General features: G+C 32.4%; 1 long non-coding RNA gene and 1 pseudogene across 1 annotated transcript; one reads left to right on the forward strand and one right to left on the reverse strand.

The window, feature by feature from the left end:
- Positions 1–783: 783 nt before the first annotated feature.
- LOC114397239 lies at positions 784–6,007 on the reverse strand (annotated as a pseudogene).
- Positions 6,008–18,990: 12,983 nt separating this feature from the next.
- LOC114395862 lies at positions 18,991–20,470 on the forward strand. The gene is made up of 2 exons (XR_003663129.1): positions 18,991–19,124; positions 20,190–20,470. It is a non-coding gene; the product is annotated as an uncharacterized LOC114395862 (long non-coding RNA).
- Positions 20,471–22,270: the final 1,800 nt, after the last annotated feature.

Below are 22,270 nucleotides of genomic sequence, written 5' to 3' on the forward strand. Positions count from 1 at the left end.
GTTGGAAATTTCACGGTTAGGCTAGATCAAAGGTGGTGCAATTGCGGTAAATTCCAAAAGGTACACATGTCTTGTTCGTATGTTGTTGCTACTTGTAAACATGTTCACCACGAGTATAAGGATTACATAGATCATGTGTACACGTTGAAAAGTGTCTCCAATGTATACAAAGGATTGTTTGTCAAATTGCGCAATTAAGCGTATTGACCACAATGTCACGAACTACCTATTTGACTCGACCAGAAAATGTTAAGAAATTCTAAAAGTCGTCCAGTATCCTTTCCTTTACACACCGAAATGAATATGAGAGACCCAAGTCAGCCAAAAAAATGTTTTGTGTCGCAACCCATATCATTCAAAAAACAAATACCATCATCGTGTTGGAAGTTCAAGCCAACAACATTAAAAATAAAATTGTCGTATTTTTTGTAATTCTATTATATTTCATGTTAACTTAAATCCATTTTTAGTTCAAGTAAATTTGTGGGTTAAAATTTTTTTATTAACAACAAATTAATTCTTCTGTTTTAGAAAGAGATAAAAAAATACAAAGGAATAACTAATAAAAGACAAAAAATAATTACAAAACAAAAACAAAAACAAAAAAATTATCAATTTAAAAAATTCGCGTTAAGAAATCAGTTCTCAAAGAACTGAGAACCAATTTGGGGGAAATCAATTTCATACCGTGAACAGGAATATGTATTATTTGGATAAATAGTTTGAGAGTTGTATTATTTGGATAATTTTTTTTATTATTGGGGTAAAAGACCCACATGCCTGTAGAGGGAAAAAAAAGAAAAAAAAAACAAGAAGTACAATCAGAAACAAGTACTGAGATTAACTACAAACAGAAGCATCAATATATGAAATTTTAAACATAGATATAGCTTGAAATGCTAATTAAAACAAAGAAACCAATCCACCAATTTCCAAAGATAATCAATGGGTTCCTAAACCCATCGTCTAAGACTTGCACATAGAATTTGTTAACATAAGCATTCATCGTTATGCATCACTTTCATAGCTTTGAAGCATCTCAATCACTTGCTTCATGGTAGGCCTAACATCTTTGTCTTCCTCAACACAGTCGAAAGCAACTGTAGCCAAAATTTCCATCTTATTCACATCACAACTTGGTTCAATTGAAGGATCTAATATTTGCTCTATCCAAGATGTTCTCCTCTTTTTCTCTCTCACCCATGTTACCAGCCTACCATCGTGTGGCTCTGTTCCATCAACCGTTTCAATGTCCATTGTTGGACTTTTTCCAGTTATCATCTCCAAGAGAACAATTCCAAAGCTGGAAACATCAACCTTTGAGGTGATTGGTAAAGTGTAAATCCACTCAGGTGCCATATACCCTCTGGTTCCTCTGATCATTGAAAAGCTTGAATTGTTATTGAGGTTATTTTTGTTAAGTAGCTTGGACAAGCCAAAATCTGCTACCTTGGGCTGATATTAGCATCAAGGAGTATGTTTTGAGGCTTTATACCCTTGCCGTTCCAAGAGAAATGTTATATCTCTTACTCCAATCAAGTTTGTTGGATGACAGATTCTCTGCCAAAAAACCATTTTCCATATACTCATACACCAACAATCTATGCTTTCCCTCAGCACAATATCCCCACATTTCAGTCAAGTTCATGAGGTTGAGCCTTCCAATGATGCTCACTTCAGCAAGGAATTCTCCTTCTCCTTGTTTGGTATCATAGAGTCTTTCAATTGCAGCATGTCTTTGATCTGATAAAATGTCTTTGTACACAACCCCTCCTGCACCCCCTGCAATCTCTTGGCTGAACCCCTTTATCGCCTCCTTCAATTCAAAATGACTAAATTTTCTGATTCCTACTTCTGCAAGATGGAGGCCTTGCTGATCTGCACCGGACTTTTGGCGGTTCCAAATCAAGAAACTCCAAATCATGAAAAAGCAAATCAGTTCCAAAGCTCCAACAACGGTAGCAAGTCACGGAAAAAAAATCTCAAAACGATTTGCTGGCTTTCTAACATTGTCTCTGGGAAGCTTCACAGAACAAACATGATCATCTGCACTCACAGATTCTTCCTTGGAGAAGTTTTTGTTCTTAGGCAGTCTCAAGTAAATTGTTCCTTTAAATCTTTGAGAACGCCTCCCATTCAGCAGCAGTATCTTTGTATAGCAGCTATAGCCTTCGTCCCCATCATCTCTGTACTGAAACCCTTTGCAGTTACAATCTTTTAAAGATGAATTCACACAATTCATGTAAGTACTGTTTGCAACATAATTGCGGTCATAGCCGTAAAACTCAACACCCTGCATCTCGAAAAAGGTAGACCCATTTCCATTGCAAGTAAGATCTAACATGGGTTCACACCCATAAGACCAATCACTGTGATTCTTTACTCTGTAACCTGGTAGACAGGAGCATCTTCTTTGCTTTTGAGGATCATAATTACTAGAGCTGTTAGCGCCACAGATCCCGAGAATGGTGCAAGTATCAAATATGAAATGCCATGAAACGTATCATTTCTTTAGAGCCTCATTTCTACTGTACACACGAACGTTACCATCAGAATCAAGTGTTAATCTTCTTGGCATCACCCTGCCATGATCATCCGTGGAAAAGGCATAACTATCCGAGGAATTGAAATTTCCAAGAGAATCTAACACTGCAACTCTGCTGCTGTTGTAATTAAACCTTCCAGCTTCCCAACTTCTTAGCCAAGGATGTGGCCAATATGTGCTTGAAACATCAGAACCATCATAAACAGGACGAAGAACGTTGTCATCGTCAAAGAGCAGCTTATAGAAACCAGAAGAAAGGTTAGTCTGGCTTCATGAAGACACAAGTTGTGTGTATCTAGTAAGAGGTTGACCGGGAAGAAGAGTATCGGTTGAGGAATCGAAATTTGCCACAAATCTTTCCTTGGAGCTCACGTAACACAAGATTCCCATCATCTTGGAGATGCAACTCAACTGGGGCATGTGGTGCTGTGTTTGATGACCAAGTGATGATTTGACCTGCATTAACCAAGACAACTTTACCACTGTTTAAGAGGGAAATCTTTGATAACTTTCCGTTAACGGGTTGTTCGCGATTCGCAATCCAAACCACGGTGTTGCTGTTGTTATGAGTGTGGGACTCGTTGAACCATATATCAAAGGAGAAGGCATTTTCACGAACTTGAGAGAAGCCAGCACAGAACATTTGATTTTGGGAAACAATAACGTCTTCTGCGTGTTTCTCCACTGAGAGGAAAGACCCCTTGTTCAGTGACAATAGGGAAGATGAACATTTGAAAGAAAGAAGCAAGACTAGCAAAAAGAGTGAAATTGAGAAAGCCACGATGGCAAAATTGAGGTCCAAGGCTATGGTCTTATGAGGCTTTTTGTGTGAATGTCTGAGGTAACGCCCGTGTCTTAATTACATATTAATGTGAGCCATGTGAGTACATTAAATTATCAATATGGCTAAAGAGTCCTATCGGCTGATAGTGATAGGTTACAAAGGTTCTAATAAAAGTGATAAAGTTTTTATTTTCTTAGATTTTAATTACCCAAATAATATGTTTATGGTCACTAAACTTTTTTGAATTACTTTTAGATCCTAGACTGATTTCAGTCTTTAAACTTTTTATCCTTTAAAATATTTTTTGGTTACTTAATAAATATTCAAATTTTGATTTATATTCATAATAAAATAAAAATGTATTTATCTTTAATATTTAAAAACTTATATTTTATATACATGTCGTTTCTAGATGTCCACGCATTAGCTGCTTATGTGTCTATTAACTTAACATATCAACAAATTATCTATAATGTCATGTCAGTTCCAACAATTTTAACGGTTTATTTTGTCTTACTAAGAGTTTAAAAGGGACTAAAAGTATGTTAATATTTTTCAATTTTCTAATCCTAGTTTAGACATATAAGTATCATATCATCTCCAATAAGAATTTATATTTATGTAAAATTTGTGTCAACTAAGAATTTAATGATAAATTAATTTGACTTAAGCAAATGAAATTACGTGCTTTAAAATCCCTCGTTTAATAAATTATAAAAGCCAAAAATATAAGGAAACTTTAAAAAATTGTGATTCACTCGTTTGGTCAATCTATATACTAAAAGAGATCATAAATAATATGTGGTGATAAAAAATTGAGAAAATTAATGTAAAAGAAAAGTACAAATATTATAATCTTTTTGTCTCATTATAATTATTATTTTAAGTTATTTTCACAAACAAAAAAAAATCAATAAATAAATAAAAGAGAATAATAATTTTATAAAATTAACTTTATTATCATTAATTTATTTTTTATTTTTGTAACCCATGTCATTAATATTATAAGGGATATAAGTAGAAAAATTAATTAATGTTATATTTAAAAATTAAAATAACAATTATTTTGAGACAATTTTTTTCTTAGAATGATTATTACGGGAAGGAAGAAATATTTTTTTATGAGAGTACAAATATTGTAAAAGAAAAATCAAGTATTAAGTTCCTTATTTTTAATACCGATATAGAAAGAAAAATAAAGGGAATCTCATTACATCTTCCAAAATCAATATTATGATTTATCAATTAGCCTGATGTACACGGTGAGGTTATTGGTGAGATCTTCCCGGAACCACACTGATTGTTTTGAACTTTTGTTGTTTAGTAGACATGGCAAGAAAACTCGTACTCGTTAATATCTGTCCGAATTTGTCTCGATTTTGACAGATAATACCCGATTTGATCGGGTATGGGTTCGGATTCGGGTTCAGATTTTTCCAGATAACCAAAAGTTGAATACGAGTACAGATATGAGATTACTAGACTCGTCCCGACCCCAAACCCGAACCCGCCCCGCCACTTAAAATCTTTAGAATTTTTGTATAATTTAATTAAAAGACATAAAATTTTTATTACTAGTTAATTTTATTTTAGAATTTTTATATAATTTAATATTATTTTCTTAACTATTTTTGTAGACACACTCGTTATAATAAATTTATTGATATATAAGTAGTTAAAAATAAATGTTTAACAATCAATTTATTTTTTCTAAAATCAAAATTTTAATATTTTTTTTTATAAAAAAGTATTTTTCTAATTTGAATCGTGTATGGAACGGGATCGGAGATACCCGATAGCCGACGGGTACGGAAATGAGACAATAAACTTAAACTCGTCAGATATCAGATACGAGTATGGGGATATGTTGGGGGGTCGGGATAAGGGATCGGGGAGACAATACCCATACCCGTACCCGCCACACCCCATTTCCATGCCTATTGTTTAGCCTTGTTTTCTTTTTTGATAAATATTGTTGAAGTCTTTGATTAAGAAAACTTTAGCTGGACGTGGTGTGCACTGATAAAGTAGTTTGACTTCCGGGGGAGTATTTTTTTGGTCAAGAAACAGTGGCAAAAACACTCACTACTAAGTCAATTAAAAACCTCTATAGAAAGAGACCGAAGATACGTCTACTAACAGCGGCGAAGAAATGAAACCAGGAACAGCATCAAAAACTCTGACCTCACTATCTAATGAAGACCCTTACTTGGACAGAACATCTGCCACTTGATTGGCTTCAAGATATATGTGCATCCAAGAATAAACATCCCCTTAATAACAAAATCCTGAATAGCTTGAACTAAAGGGAAACAAATATTCGTCGAGGAACATCCCCTTGACTAAGAGAAATAGCAAGACTAGAAACCAACTCAACCACTCTGAAAGTTTTCCTTAGTAGGATGCGTGAATTATTGTAAATTCACTTATACTTATCTTTGACTTGTCCTTATAAAAAAAAAATCAGACTCAACCAGCTTCTTTTTAAAACCTTTTCCCCATGCAATCTGCACCCCAATGAGAATGGCCCAGAGCTCTGCTATTAACACCACTTACCTACCTAAGTTGTTTGCAAAAGCTACAACCATATGACCTTCATGGTCCCTGATAATTCCTCCACATCCAGTCACATCACCAACAGCAACTGCCCCATCACAATTCAATTTAAACTTTCCCATGGAGAACACTTCCAACGAATGGAAATCAAATGCCTATTTTGCATCTCAATTCCTTCTGTCTTGCAGCTAACAGAAACTCCTTGGACTATTCTGATAATCTGTTGGGCATTGTTATTGTCAGAAATGGCTGAATTTTTAAAAATAAGTGATAAGGTGCCGGGTGCTATATTAGGACCTTGTTAGACATGGTTTTAAATCGCAGTTACGATTACCGGTTGCGGCCATTGTGGTTGCTGCGATGCGGAGTGCGATGTAAAATTATTATATGTTTATGCTGAATATGAAAATGAATTTTATAATTATTCTACTTTTTGACATATCTTTTATTTATAACAAACATAATTTTTCCTTCATTTTAAGATTTGGTATCCCCTAATATCCCATACTGTCAAACTCATTAAACATAGCTATCCTCCTATTCAACTACTTTAATCATTTTCCAACATTTCATAGCATTTTCAGGGATGGAACGGACACTCGGGTTTTTACCATTTATCTATTTATATATAGAGAGATAATTTTCTCCATACACTTTTCCTTCTTTTTTAATTTTAATTGATTTCAAGTAAAAGATTATTTATGGGTCTTTTGATATCTAGGACAAATTGATGACCCTTAAGAGTTCAAAATAGAATATTGAAATCTAAATTTAATTTAATTTTGACAAAAAAGTGCAATAAAAATTGTCGCGTGGGCTATACACAAGTTTCATGTCTATTATAAAGTATCCGAAACACACTAGAAGGGGGGTTGAATAATGTAATGGATAAAAATTGTCTTTCGAAAACTTTGGAAGCTTTTTTCAAACATATATCAATGGACAATGTGTTGGTTTGAAATCAATGTATTTTGTAGAAGTAAACTATAGAAATGAACTAGTTATATAGAAGCAGTAAAGAAAATAAAGAGGTTTTATACTGGTTCATTCCAATTCTTGGGTTATGTTGACTTCTCCTTCAAAACTTCAAGGGTTTCACTAATCAAAATTTTGATGACAACCAAGTATTCTCTGTCACTTCTGGTTACAACAAGTACTCTGCAAAGAGAGAAAGAGTGTGGAGGCCACAAACATTTTCTGTAGCATATCTTCAGAGAAGTACATCTTCACAGTGTCGTCTTGGGCTCGGAGTTGGCTTTCAAGGTACAATTCAAATACAACGCTAACAACGCAGGATAAACATAATAAAGAATGTCAAGACAAGACAATTTAAAAAACTTCTCTCTTGTGCGCTATGGCACCTATGACTTACTGAACCATGGATGTTACTTTATGGCGATAACTTCTCAATTCTTGAGGATTAAGTAATTGTTTCATTGCCTTTGGACTGTGAGCCAAGTGTCAAAGTACTTGTCTTCTTGGGACTGCACGCTGGGGCAATATCATCCAATGAATGATGCTTCAGCTATCGTCCAGAGCTTTTCTACCCATGGTTTTTGCTTGTATCTTATAGAGATAGATAAACCTGTAGCTTAAGCATGAAAGGTTAACACATAAAATTTATACTTTGCTAGCATCAAAACCTTAGGGACTTAACTGTTTGGTACAGTCTAATGTGACTTGGACGTAGCCAGACTTAACAATCTCTTCCTTTTTTATGACAACAAACAATATAAATTTTGATATATACCAAGAAGGATAAGATGAAAAGATTAAGGTACCAAAAGTGTTTTGAGTGTACTGTTGTATTCCACTTAGCCTTTGTGAGTGTATCTAAAGAATGTAACTTTGATATACAACAAACTTGTTAAGCATCAAAGTATAAAGAGAGTTTTCAAAGACATAATCAGAGCAAAGATGTTATCAATATGCATAGGCAAATTATGTGGAGATAAATGAAACTCTCCTTAAGTTCATTACCTTATGCATGTATCAATCAAAGCATGCATGTTATAGATATCAAAGCATATATGTAGCAAAAAAAATTTAAAAACATGGAAACACACATATGTTACCACCAGAACACTTGTTTTATTAAAATTGGCAGAGAAGAATACAAGTGTTTACACATCAAAATTCCTATTCTACTTTCTCTCCCTTAGTCATTATCAAAAGATGTTGGTTCTAAAAGAAAGAGAAAAAGACATGAACATCATTTTCAACCTTCAGTGGACGAAGGTTGAGGGGTAGAACGTGGTGACTTTGGTGGTGAAGGCAGAGGAGTAGGAACAGGATCAGTAAGGATTACAACCTCTGATGTAGGAACCTTAAGGTGAGGTTGCATAATGTGGTTGCTGGTGGTGGAGGTGGTTGAGGTATAGGTGTAGACTAGTGTTTAACGAATAGAGGCAACCTTTGTTGCATCAGTAGATTCATGTTAAAGAGAACATAATCATTAAAGGATTTGAGTAAGGACACCAGGGTGTTCTTGATCAGTAAATTGGTCTCCATATGTTCAGCAAGGAACCTTCTTTCCATGGGTTCTTCCAAGTTAGCCTATTAAAGGCACAATAGTTCTTGAATCCTCTTTTCAGACACACCAATTGGAGCAAAGGTGGTCAAAGGAGTTATCACATGAGGAGTATTGAAAGTGCTGACAGTGGTTATGGTATCTTCAACAACTAGTAGAGGTTGTGAATAACTTCAATTAGCAAAGGTTCAATAGCATCGACATGAGGTCCAAGGTGTGCATGAATATTGTCGAATAGCTCTTCAGATTCAAGCATTTTCTGTTGTTGTTTTTCTTCGGCCTCTTTTTGCATCTCCATCAACTAGCAGTTTAGCTTCTCTTATTTTCATTAAAGCTCAATTGCCATGCCTTGACATGGAACCCATGGATTTTGATAAGGAGAATATGGACACTCCTTGAGTCCAGGAAACCTTGCCCAGACAGTGACAATGGACTTCTCATTGCATCTTTAGAGTACTTATGCAAGCCACAAACAAACCGAGAGTGAGGAGGATGAGTATCATGAATAAGGCGTTGATAGAACTCATTATCTCCTTCTTATCTTAGGAAACACATCTGCCAGTCGTTCAAGTGATATATCTAGGATAGACACAAGATTTATGCCATCCGCTTAGGGTTGGAGTTGTCTTCTTGATCATAGTTGGAGGTGGAAGCAAGGCGTGAGTTCTCATACATGTCTTTATAGTAAAAGAACATGGCATCATGCTGATCAAACTCAATGCCAAGCTTTAATGCATGAGATTTTGTAGTCACATCCTTGGTATAGTACCTACTCCAATCATACAAAATTAGACCCAAGGCAGCATTATCTTTTGGGCCTTGATAAGGCACGTGCTTACTAGGGGTGGGAATAGGCCAGGTCAGGCCAGACTTTGAAAGGCCTGAGCCTAGCCTACGATTAGGGGTGAAAATGAGCCGAGCAGCTTGTCAAGGGCCTTTGGCTCGGCCTATGTAAGACTCGACTCGACTCGGCTTGTTTACTATAAAGGCTAAGCTCAAGCTTTTTAAAAAGCCTTTTTAGATAAAAAGACCAAGCCCAAACTATAAAAAAAGCTTGTTAAGCTTGACAAGCCGGCCTGTTTAACTAACAATAATAATAATAATAATAATAATAATAACTTTATTTTATCAAATCTTATCTTATCCAAATTTTATTTTATCCAGATTTTATTCCATCTAGATTTTATTTCGTCCAGATTTTATTTCATCAAATCTTATCTTATTTTGTCCAGATTTTATTTTATTTCGTTTATGGGGTTGGACTTAAAATAAATTTGTAAGCTTTGGGGCTGAGGACCTAATCCATACATTTTTTAATATTATGCTCTTTTTATTTTCTTTTGATATACTTTGTGCTTTAACAACTTGAATTCAATATGATTTTGTTTCTCAATTAATTTTGGATTTGTACATTACTTATACCAAATTTTATAAGTTTCTTTTTTTAGTTAGTATTTCACTAGGTTTTAAAATAATTAATTAATCAAAGACGTCTTTAAGCAAGTTTTTAAATAGGCTCGTGGGCCAAGCCAGACTTTTATGTAAGCCGAGCCGAGCCTTTAAAAAAAAGCTTATGACAGGTAATGAGCCAAGCTCAAGCCTTATCTATTCAATTCAAGCCGAGCTCAAGCCTAGTAAAGCTTGGCTTGGCTCATTTCCACCCCTACCTACGATGAATCTTTGAGGCCTGAGCCTGGCCTATAGCCTATCAAAGACTTTTATTTTGCCTCGGCCTGATCTTTTTAAAAGCTTGGCCTGACCTGATAGCCTTTTTAAAAGCCTTCTTCGCAATAAATATTTAATATTTTATGGAGTAGGAACGTAATAGGAAAGTTAAAAAAAAAGGAAAGTCAATCAAAATAATGAGGAATATAAAAGGTCACATGACTCACACCTAAATTGTAATTAAAGTCCTTGATTATAGGAATAAAAGTTATGGAGCAGTAATGTGTAATCAAAGTCTGATAGTTTAAAAAAAATTAATTGTATCCAAAAAATAATATTATATATTGGTACCCAAAAAATAAATAAATAAATAAATAAATAAATAAATATATATATATATATATATATATATATATATATATATATATATATAAGCCTAAGCCTGGTCTATTTAATTTAATAGACTTTTAAAAAAGCCTGAGCCTAACCTTTTAATTAAATAGGCCAGTTCAGGCCAGACTTTATGTAGGCCAGGTCGTAGGCCCCTGTAGGCCAGCCTGGCCTATTTCCACCCCTAGTGCTTACTGTGGGGAGGAACTTTGTTTTTCTGCTTCATTAGGTCCAAGGGTGGCAATCTTGGAGCTATTCTGTTAGGCATGAATTTGATAGTAGTTTTGCAATAGATATATAGACCTGGAGGATAGCTTGGCCATTGATCTGTCAACCCACATCGCATCTTCATCATCCCAACATTATATACATCATCCTTAGTTAGGGGGAGAGCTTGATGGCCATAGTCTAAGGGAACAAACTTAGACATGGGAGTGAAAAGTTGGACATATTTTGGATGTAGAAAGAAAGCAGAAAATCATCAGAAGATGGATCAATCTGTGCGTCAATCTTGTGAAACCACCCAATGGTGTCCTTGTCATATGTAACCTTTTCTCTGCAAGCTCCAAAAGGAATTATGTAGATATTCTTGCGTTGGGCCACGAGAGATGAAGGCTTGGATACCTTAGGGTGAAGTCACTTCCACTTTAGTGGAGGAAGAACTTTGATCCTTGTTGGTGGATCTTGCTTAGAAGCTATGGATGCAACATTAAATTATGCTTCCATTCTTCAATGTCAAGTCAAAACCGTGTCCAATCAATTGGAGGTTGGAATTCTGCTCCCATTGTTCTTTGAATGTTGTAAGCATAAACAACGGGAAAACACAACCTTGCAATGTCTTCAGCTTTAAGGTTAGGATCTACGACAGGAGGGCCTTGATGTTGAAAGTGATCAAGGTGGATGGGAGATGGAGGTGCTTCATTCTAAACATCATTGTCATATTAGTAGTGCACTCAGTTCATTTCTTCCTGAGGTGTATAGTCTCAGTTCTTCGAAGGCTTCGCTTAACCTGTTGAACAATTGAAGCCTGTTGACGAACCAGTTGAATATCAGTTAGAGGGGGGTCGTTAGCAACATTATCTTGAATTGAGGATTGTTCACCCTTTAGATGCTTGGTTCGCTGAGCTCCTTTTTTTTTTATCATTTGCTTGAATGAGGTTGAGTAGGAGGAGGAGGAGCCTATTGAGATGGTTTCACCTTCTTCACTTGAGGCACAAAGGTCTCATTCGAAGGGGGTGCAACTTTTGTTTTCTTGAAGACTAAAGGTTTATCATCCTCACTGATGCAATCCTACCCTTCAAGGGTATTAGATAGAAGACTCTAAGAAGATTGAATTAGAGCTACTAAAGAAGGCCCTAGGGTTCTCATGAACCTCAGGGTAGATTTCTGAGCCCATGGACCAAGGTTGGGTCCACTCTTCTTTGTAAATATTACAATAGGTTTTTCCTTCTTTTGGGCCTAGTATTTTGGCCATTCTTGTAATATAAGGTTTTAGCCTTGTATTTCAGGATATTTTGAGTAGTCTTTGTAATATAAACTCTTTTGTATTTTCATGTATTTTGGTATGGGAGTGAGCTTAGATATTATAGGGGGTGTGTGTAGCTAAGTTCTAGCTTCTCATCTCAAGGAGGTGAGCTTAGCTATTAGAGGGGTGTGTGTAGCTAAGCTCTAGCTTCTCTAGGAATCTTTTCAAGGAAGCTTTTCAAGAAGCTTCTCAAGGAAGTTTCTCAAGGAGGTGAACTTAGTTATTAGAGAGGTGTGTGTAGCTAAGCTCTAGCTTCTCAAGGAAGCTTCTCAAGGAAGTTTCTCAATGAAGCTACCTAGGCTATAAATAGAAGAATGTGTAACACTTGTTGTAACTTTGATGAATGAGAGTCTTGTGAGACATACTTCAAAGTTCCACTTCTTTCCCTCTTTATTCTCCTTCAATTTCTTGCCCCCCCCCCCCCTCTCTCATTCTTTTCCTCCATTGAAGCTTTCTCTCTAAGCTTCTTATCCAAGACACTCTCTTGGTGATGAAGCTCCTCCTTCCATGGCTTATTCTCTAGTGGATGGTGTCTCTTCTCACCTCTTCTTCTTTATCTTCCGCTACATATCCATGGTTGAAAATCACCATTGAAGGACCTTAATGAAGCTCAAAGATCCAGCCTCCATAGAAGCTTCTCAAGCAAGTTTCCATCAAGTGGTAATCAGAGCACAAGAGCTTCAAGTAGGTGCTCCTTAAACCTCCATTAGTTTTCATCTTTACCTTCTCTTCCATTGTTGTTTCTTCATTTTTCTCCATGTATCTCCTCACATGTCTTGTGCTAAATGTTGTTAACATGATTCTTTAGAGTTTCCCACCGATTAAACTTGTTATAGAAGCTAGATTTGATTTTCTATGGTTCAAATTTCTTATTCTTTTTCTTGAACCATGAATTGTGTTGTGTTTAGGTTCCTTTGAGTTTTTTCTTGCTATTTTTTGTGGTTAAAACCTAAATCCATCTTAGAATGCACTATATTCTAATGCGGTCATCCTAAGACACCCGTCTTAGAAGATTCTAAGACGGTCGGAGCACCGACTGTCTTAGAATGTAGTACTTTCTAAGGCGGTCTCCCTCAACCGTCATGGTCGTTCAACCAACTTTTTACGACACACGCTACAATGACGTTGTGTAACCGATGTAGAATGTAAAAAATAACCGATGTAGAAAGCGCTTTGTCTAGTAGTGTATGCACACAACTTTTATCACATTGCTGTTTGATCCATATTGAACAAGAAGCTTGCTCCGTGTTTTAGAATTTTGTTCTCCCTCGGTTAAAATCTTGGCCAGATTCTGATGAGAACATAGGAAATCTTCTAATGGTAAGATTGTTTTTCTCATTTTTTGTATCTTTTTTTTTTTGGATTTTCTGATTGGTAGATGAAATTTGTTGAGACTCTGATGTTATTACTGTCCGTGAGGCTAACCAAAGTTGTGAAAAACTATCTCCCTTCACCAATATAAAATCTGCAACCTAGTTATAGTTGGTTCAAATATGTTTCTGATTGTGCATTATTGTATCTTGTGATAAATGACTCATTTTATTTTCTGCATGGTCTTACTTTCTCGTGGAATGTAATGTTATTGAACCATGTGACCTGCTCACTCACCACTTGGGAAAATCACTTTGTCATTTGTGTTCTCTCTGCTCCACTGGTCAATCAAATACCCGGATTGAGCCTGTAATTGAGCTTAGTTTTTCTTGTGAAGATATTTATTGTCACGTTAATTAGAGTTATTTTTTCTAAAAGACCATTAATTAAAGCTATTAAACTATACCAATATTTTCAAAATATAAAATTAATTCTTTTTATTGCATTTAGTAACTATATGTGGTTTACTGAATTTTCTCTCAACTGTGTGATGAATATAAATGCTTTGTATTTAGGTTTGGAGGTTCTTGATTACCCTTGCTGATGTTCTTGGAATATGGCCATTTACCTTGGATGAACTTATACAAGCTTTTCATTATCGTGTAAGTATACTTTTCTCCACCTGTTTGTGCCAGGTTATCTCTTTCTTTAAGGTCCCTATTCAAGGTCTTGTTTGTCCTAAAATTATTCCTTGAACTTATGATTTCTCGTAGAGATAGAAAAGAGAAGCTTATGCTGAAAATCATGTGTATCAACTCAACTACACCATGGACTCAATATTTATCTAATGAATATATTAAATACGAAGATTCAGTTTTCCTGATTACCATATTTACTTGATGCACTGAACCTAGATATTACAATGAGCCTTGACATACTAACATGTTTCTAACAGTTGTTTGTGATGATGGATCTATATTTGCTCTCTTAATAATTTAGCTCATGCCATTTTATCCACTTCCCAAACAAAGGAATGGAAATTTTATACCATTCCATCATAAAGTATTCAAGTATCCGAACTATGAAACAATGGAGTGGTATTTTTATTCTATTTTGTTCCATTCCATTCCACCCCACTTTATTTTATTGTGCATTGCTCCATACACTTAGATATTCAAATGAAGCCTAAGGATCTTACCTGATTGTGACTTCAAGGTCATACAAGATATTTGCAATGTCAGACTAGTATAGGGTATGTATGAGCTGAATGGATTAACTTTTTTTTGTTGTTGCTTGTAAGTGTATGATCCCAATGGATTAATGTCACAAGTATGGCAATTATACAAGTTCTTTTGTGCATTTAAATGGATATTTTTCATAGCTTATAAGAACAAGCAAACCTACCAGCTAATTGTGAAAATAACCTAAACACAACTTATATAGGAAAAAAAAAAGTTTAGTTGCTTATTAAAATGCACTTGTCATGCAAGTAAACTTTAATAATTCATTTAAATGAGTCAGTCTTCATCTGGATTTGATTGGGTAGTAGTCCATTTTAGTCTTGGCACATTTATTGGTTAATTTGAAGAGAATGATATCTATTTATATGCTTTCAAATTATTATCTCCCTTTTGATAACAGGTATTTGGCATTTTTTTTGTTGTAAGTAATAGAGTGCCATAACTCACTGCTTTTTGGCTCTGAAAATATGATTTTTAAGGTCAGTATTCACTCAAGCTCTTCAAAGTTTTAGAAACTGAATTTGGAAATTGGAACGGGCACATAGAAGTAGAACACATTTTTGTCAATGTTGTACATGAGAGAAATTTGGTTAGTGCTTGTTTTGAATAAATTTGGTTAATTGAAGTCTTTTTTTGCAGCCAATAATCACTTTTGAGCTCTTAAAATATTTAGTGCATGTTTGATTCAACTTATTTTCTAGAGATAATCACTTTTTTTTTTGTTAGCTTTTGAAGAGAACTTTCAAAGAATAAGCGAATATTTCCAGAAAATTAATCTTTTCCAAACATGCACTTAAGGTGCATTTTTAAATAAGCTTTGAAAAAGTTCTCTTATATTACAACTATTTTCTAAATTTTTTCCCACCGAGGCTACTATTTTTAGCTTTTAAGAGAAGCACTAGAACACTTGTTTCACCTTTTGGAAAGCTTGTCTAATAATAGTTATATCATATTTTTTAATAGAAAATGTTTTTCCTTTAAAAAGGCACAACATTTGCGCCCTTAAAAAGTAATTTTGGAAAGGATACGTAAAACATATTCTTGTCAATGTTGTGCATGACAGATGTTTGGTAAACTTGTTTCAGTTGGCATGACTTTGTGCTGTAAGTACTACTATTGAACCCTCAACAATGTTTTCTATTATTCCAGGGATGGTGCACAGGCAATGTGGAAGGCCTTTTGAGGCAAAAATTTATGAACAACTGGACAAGGTTATATTTCTTTTATTCTTTCTCTTTCTGCAGTTTTACAGTTTTAAAGAAATCTTTTTGAATAATGTAGTACTACTTTAAAAGTCATTAGGTTACAACTGTGGTTAGTACTAGTGCATGTTTGGTTCAGCTTACTTTATAGAAATAATCACTTTTTTTTGTTACTGATTAAATATTGTACCAAGCATGCTACTAGTTAAATATTGTATTTTATCTATATCTTTGTTTATCTCCTTTGTTTTTGTAATTATATATCTTATCTAGGTGAAAAACATATTTTATATTCATCTTTATGGCTTGGCTGAAAAGTTCATTATCTAGGATGTTTCAAGGACTCTGCATGAATATCAATTTATTCCAGAGAAGCCCTCTGTTAGAAATGAGACATATGAGAGAGTTGCACCCTCTATCCACTATAGTTCTCTTGATGGTGTTCCAGATTCTAGGACTTTATTATCTAATGGACGATCTTTTCTCAATGGAAATGAATCTGCACCTTATGGATACGGAATTCGAGGTCAGATACCTGGTCTAGATCTTTCCTCGATGGGAATGAATCTGCACCTTATGGATACGGAATTCGAGGTCAGATACCTGGTCTAAATCTTTTGTCACAGCAAGGTAGGCAGAATCATCTTTTGCCATCTGCTTCAGGAGAGAATGACGGTGTTCCACGAAAGAACCCATTTGTTGATGTAACTGCTGACATTCATAATAGATGACCTAGATTCATTCTTGGGCTAAAAGACACTGAAAATCCTTTTGGAACAAAGATCTCCCCTGGCATTTGTGGAGCCAAAATCCCCTCTTCTCTTTGCCTCAGATTTCCCAGCTCTCTTTCTAGTCTCATTCTCCTTCTAACTTCCTCCTCCAAACTCTTGTTGCCTTGAAAATGGCATATCGCTTTTGATTGTCTCTCTGGATTTTTTCCTTCTGCGCCTCCCATACTATTTGCTCTTTCTCCCACTCTCATAGGAATGCTAGCTTTGTTGGTATTGACTGACACCAACATTGTAATGTCATCTCGAACACATGTATAAGGTGATCGACGGATCAGAACCTCCATTAGAGATTCCAAGGCTTTTTAAAATTTGAAAAAAAAAATATTAACTTAATTTTGGTAAACTTTTTAATATATAAGGGTTTTGTGTATTATTTTTTTATGGTTAAATTTATAAATTTACAAATTTTTTTAATAAATTATTTATAAAATATGTTTCCATTATTTAAGGATCTCTTTTTTAATTTTTGCGAGTCTAAAAAATGTCCGAGACGGCGGCACTGCAACATTAAAAGAAAACATGATAAAAATTAAGCTAGTGTTAACTTGTACTGAACGTCCAAATATATTTGAATTAGCATAGGCAATTGTGGAAGGAGGATGCAACATTGGAAAAGGTTTGCTTTGGTTTTAGCTAATAGGATATCTGAAGTCAACGGGAAATATTGAAACATAATAGAAACAAAGGAAAACATAAATAATGCCTATGAAATCCACTTAGAGAGTGTGTGCAGTGTTGAGTTTGAAAGTTCGATTAAATAGGTGTGAAGGACGGGGCTTTATACGTACATATATGATGCGTACAACAGACAAGGTGTGATCAACTTTCTATCATATTGAAATTTCTCTCGGTCTTTCAAGAAAGTTCATCAAAATATAGTTTGTCCTTCCAAAAAAACATATAAAGATTTAAAATATTTATTGTTTTAAGATCTTAGGCATTTTTTTTTTACTTTTTCCTCTATCAACGTATTAGCAATTTATTTATTATTTAATCAATTAAAGGTGCTTTGTTAAATAAATATAATTTTTAAAATACATAATGTTGAATATAAATTTTAACAAATAGATGACGATAAAAAGGTATTTAAAATCTCGAGTAATGGAATTTCTCTCAATTTTTCAAAAAATTTCTTCTGAAAAACTTCAAATAACACAAATATGTTGACTTCCTGGAAAAAAAACTTTAAATATGAATAAATTTGATATTTAAAATATTTATTGATTATAATAGATTAATGAAATGCACTACTCATTACTATAAATAATTGTCATGAAATAAATATAAATAGAATTTTAGCTCTCATAAGTTGCATATAATATGTATTTATTTTATACAATAATTAAAATTTCTGATAAATATATATTTTGAATTCAAAAATTATATTATAATTAAAAACTATAGTTAATATCAAAAAATATTTGGAATACACATTATATTTTACATAATTATATTATTGATTTTTTATAATAAAAATATATTAAAAGTTAATTTAAATACAGAGTATATGAAGTAAAAGCGAAAAATGATAGTTTGAAATGATTATCTACGAAAAAAGAATAATTGCACGAAACCAAATAATACTTATCTTGGTAGGTGAAGATTAAATAAAGAACTAATAACAAAATAATCTCCTTGTCTGTTAGAAAGACTTAAATTCAAATACAGTCTAGAAAGTCCTTGCAATTTGCTTCCTTGAAATTGAATATTCAATACTCCGTATTTAATATTCAATATTTAATGAATGTTAAGTCAACAGTTCAGTTTTAGGAAAGTAATATGAGGATTAAAGATTAAAAATAAAAAATTAATGTGTATTACTTTTTATTTTACAACACACACATCCCTAAAAAAAATACTACTTAGAAAAGAAAAGTATCAGTGTTTAAAGGACAAAATTTCACATAATGGCGCGTAACATCTATCAATCTTCGGTCGATAGAAATTTATGCATTGCCTTAATCCTTGAAATTGAATATTCAATATTCCGTATTTAATATTCAATATTTAATGAATGTTAAGTCAATAGTTCAGTTTTAGGAAAGTAATATGAGGATTAAAGATTAAAAATAAAAAATTAATATGTATTACTTTTTATTTTACAACACACACATCCCTAAAAAAAATACAACTTAGAAAAGAAAAGTATCAGTGTTTAAAGGACAAAATTTCACATAATGGCGCGTAACATCAATCTTTGGTCGATAGAAATTTATGCATTGCCTTAATCTTATGTGCCTCGGGTAAGAAAAAAAACTTGAATATTGAATATTTCTTATTTAATATTCAATATTCAATATTTAATGAATGTTAAGTCAAGAATTCATTATAAGGAAATAAATCTGAGGATTAAAGACTAAAAAAATTAATGCATATTACCTTTTATTTTACAACATAAACATATATATAAGGATCATTTTTTTACAAACTAAAACACAAGCTGTCAAAAAAAAAAAAGAAACACATCCCTCAAAAAAGAAAAATATAAGTGTTTAAAGGACAAAACTTTGCACAATGGAAAGTAGTCTCTATCAATCTTCGATCGTTGGAATTCTATGCGTCGCCTTAATCCTATGTGCCTCAGGTAACAAAAAGAGATTAGTTTTTTTTTTTTTTCTGAAGAAAAAACAGTTATGAAAAAATATATATATTTTCAATGTTGTTTCATATTTATCCAAGAATATATCATTTGGTGCTAGGTAAAACCCCTTCAAAAAATTCTTAATAGTTTTTAATTGGAACTTTTGTAAGCTAATTTTTAAAGCAAGATATATGTTAAATAAAGTCTTCATACATTTTCCTGAGAATTAGGATATAATTACATTAATTTTTTAAATGTTTATATTGCTAAATTAATCCATTAGAATGTTAACTAATGTGTCAGCATATTTTTTTATATGAATTTTGTTATCGTGTTAGTATTGCAAAAAGCTTTAAAGCTCTAAAGTATCAATCACATCAAAATATAAATTTGTCAAAGGTTTTATGTTTTAAGGCATTGATTTATGTCGTGGGGAAAATCTTTGAAGGACTAATATAATGACATTTAATATTTGAATGACTATGATCCTGCTTACTTTCAGAAATTATGTTTTGTTTTTAATTTTTATTTAACTTTCCAAAATAAAAAATAATTATTTTTTTCATTTTTTATTTTCAAATATTTAAGTTGGAATTAAAAATAAAAAATAAAAGTAACTTTTGAATTTTTCTACGAGTACTCATAATATTTTTTTATGGTGATAGGAAATTAAAAAAAAAATCTTATTTTGAAACTAAAAGTGATAATAAAAAAGAAAATCAAAACACCTTTTTCACAAACCTAAGATCATTATATTGGTAATAAAATCTCTAAAGAACCAAATAGAAGATTTTTTTTAGATATGTTCTATTGAGGAAAAATGCTATCTAGTACCAACCAGTTTTTTGTCATATATGTACGATTGGTGATTTCCGTCAAAATCTATTTTATATATTATTTAAAAAAAAATAAGTAGTTTTAATTTTAAAAAATAATATTAAGCCATATTTCTTATTCATGTGTTTCGTTTCAATCTTTGTCAATATGTAACGGAGATATAATTGATAATAAGCAATATGAGCTATGTGCATAAATTTCTTAACTTTTTTTAAATAAAAAAAATTGTAGGTCCAGCAATATGTCTCGAACAAGGGGAACCAGAACAATATGGGCAACTACCAGAGTTAGGAGGTTGCATAGGAGACTGCGTGCCAGATTGCGACCATCAATGCATTATCCGTGGTTTCAAGAGAGGTGCTTGTTTGGGATATGCCGTGTGTTGTTGTGAGAAGAAATGATTACTCTGGGCCACTCTCAGTAGTGTTGCAAAATAAGAGTTAATGTTTATTATCTCCGTAGATTGGATATTCAATAATGCATGAATTATGAAATTACAGTGATCATATACACGTTTCTTTAGTTATGATTCCAATGGATCTTTTCATAAAAAAACAAAGTTTTGAATCTAATGGATATAAAATACATTTAATTTATAGGTTTCATTTCATAGAATATTTGTTATGGGGAAAACCGATCAAGGGGCCAAATGTGGTTTTTTTACCTATCTACACACTCTCTCATAAAAATACCTAAACTTTGCTTTATATATATATATATATATATATATAAATTAAAATTTAATTAAAATTAAATATTATATTATATAAAATTATTTTTATTATATATTAAAATTATATATTTATTAAATTAATTTTTGAAGGATTATTTTATAATTTTTTTATAAAAAATGATATTATTAAATTTAATTATTTTTTATATTATTTAATTTATTTAAGATATCTTTTGTTGAATATTTGTTTTAAAATATGAATTTTGTATAATAATATATTGATTTTAGTCAAAAAATTTAATTTTAAATTTAATTATTTTATTAAATATAATTAGTTTATTTATGTCATTAGATTTAATTACAAATGATAAAACTAAAGCTTTTAACAATTTATCTACAGAAGAATATTACACTGCATTATCAATAAAATATTTAAACAATAACATCTGGTTAAGAAAAAACTTAAGATGAGAATATTTATCTACAGAAAAATATTACACTGCATTATCAATAGAATATACTAGGATGAGAATATATTAGAAAAAAACTTAAGAAAAAACTTATTACACTGCATTATCAATAGAATATACTAGGATGAGAATATATTAGACAAAAATTTAAGAAAAAACTTATTACACTGCATTATCAATATTACATCTAACCATGTTGCTGGCAAAGTACACTCTCTCTCTCATCAAAATTTTTAAAGTACACTACTTTGAGAATTATTTCTCAAACTACACCAGTTTTGCTTCCTTTAGGAGAGTCCGTTTGGATACCCTGACTTCCCTTCATGTGTTTTTTTTTTAAATTAAATATTATATTATATACAAATATTTTTAATTATTTTTAAAATTATTTAATTACTAAACTATTTTTTTTAATATTGATTAAATTATTTTTTTTATTAACAAAAATGTACATATAAAGAAAAATATAAAAACTGGATAAAATTAGAGTATAATTTTTTATTTATGTTATATGTAATTGTGTAATTAAATTTATGTTTTGTTAATTTTTTTATGTTCTTATAATTAAAAAATAATAAAATTAGTTAGTAGTATTAAAATACAGTAAAAAAAAACACCGCAAAAAAATATATGTCACATCTATCTTATAAAGTAGACAAAATACTCAAATTACAATAACTGAAATGATACTCAACAATAATGAAACATATTAAAAATTACAATTACAACGCAAACATAACAAAACTAATGAGAATCTGAAATATGTTGGGCAGAATACATGTCTTCTTCTATTTGGATTACTGGTTTGCTAAAAATAGCCAAAATTTCTATTGTGTAGAATCGTTTCCAATAATTGGATTGTGCTAACACCTTTAGCACGTCTTCATCATTTTTCAATTATGTTGTCCAATATTCAATCAAATTTTCGGAATACTTAGAATGACCTGGTTGTCGAAAGAACAATCGTCTAACCAACTACGACCCGTGAATTCCATTAGGGAGAACCCCTATAGGTGCAACTTGCTTGATTAATCCTTGAGTTTCTCCATGCCATATCCCGAAGAAATGCCAAATCTTATTGGATTAGTTCTAGTAAAGGAGTAACCCAAAAACTTACCTTGACGTGGTATGTTCCACTTCCCTTGTAATACATAATTGCATTATGAGTA

This window comes from Glycine soja, chromosome 18 (genome assembly GCF_004193775.1).
Source record: "Glycine soja cultivar W05 chromosome 18, ASM419377v2, whole genome shotgun sequence".
NCBI classification, from domain to species: Eukaryota; Viridiplantae; Streptophyta; class Magnoliopsida; order Fabales; family Fabaceae; genus Glycine; species Glycine soja.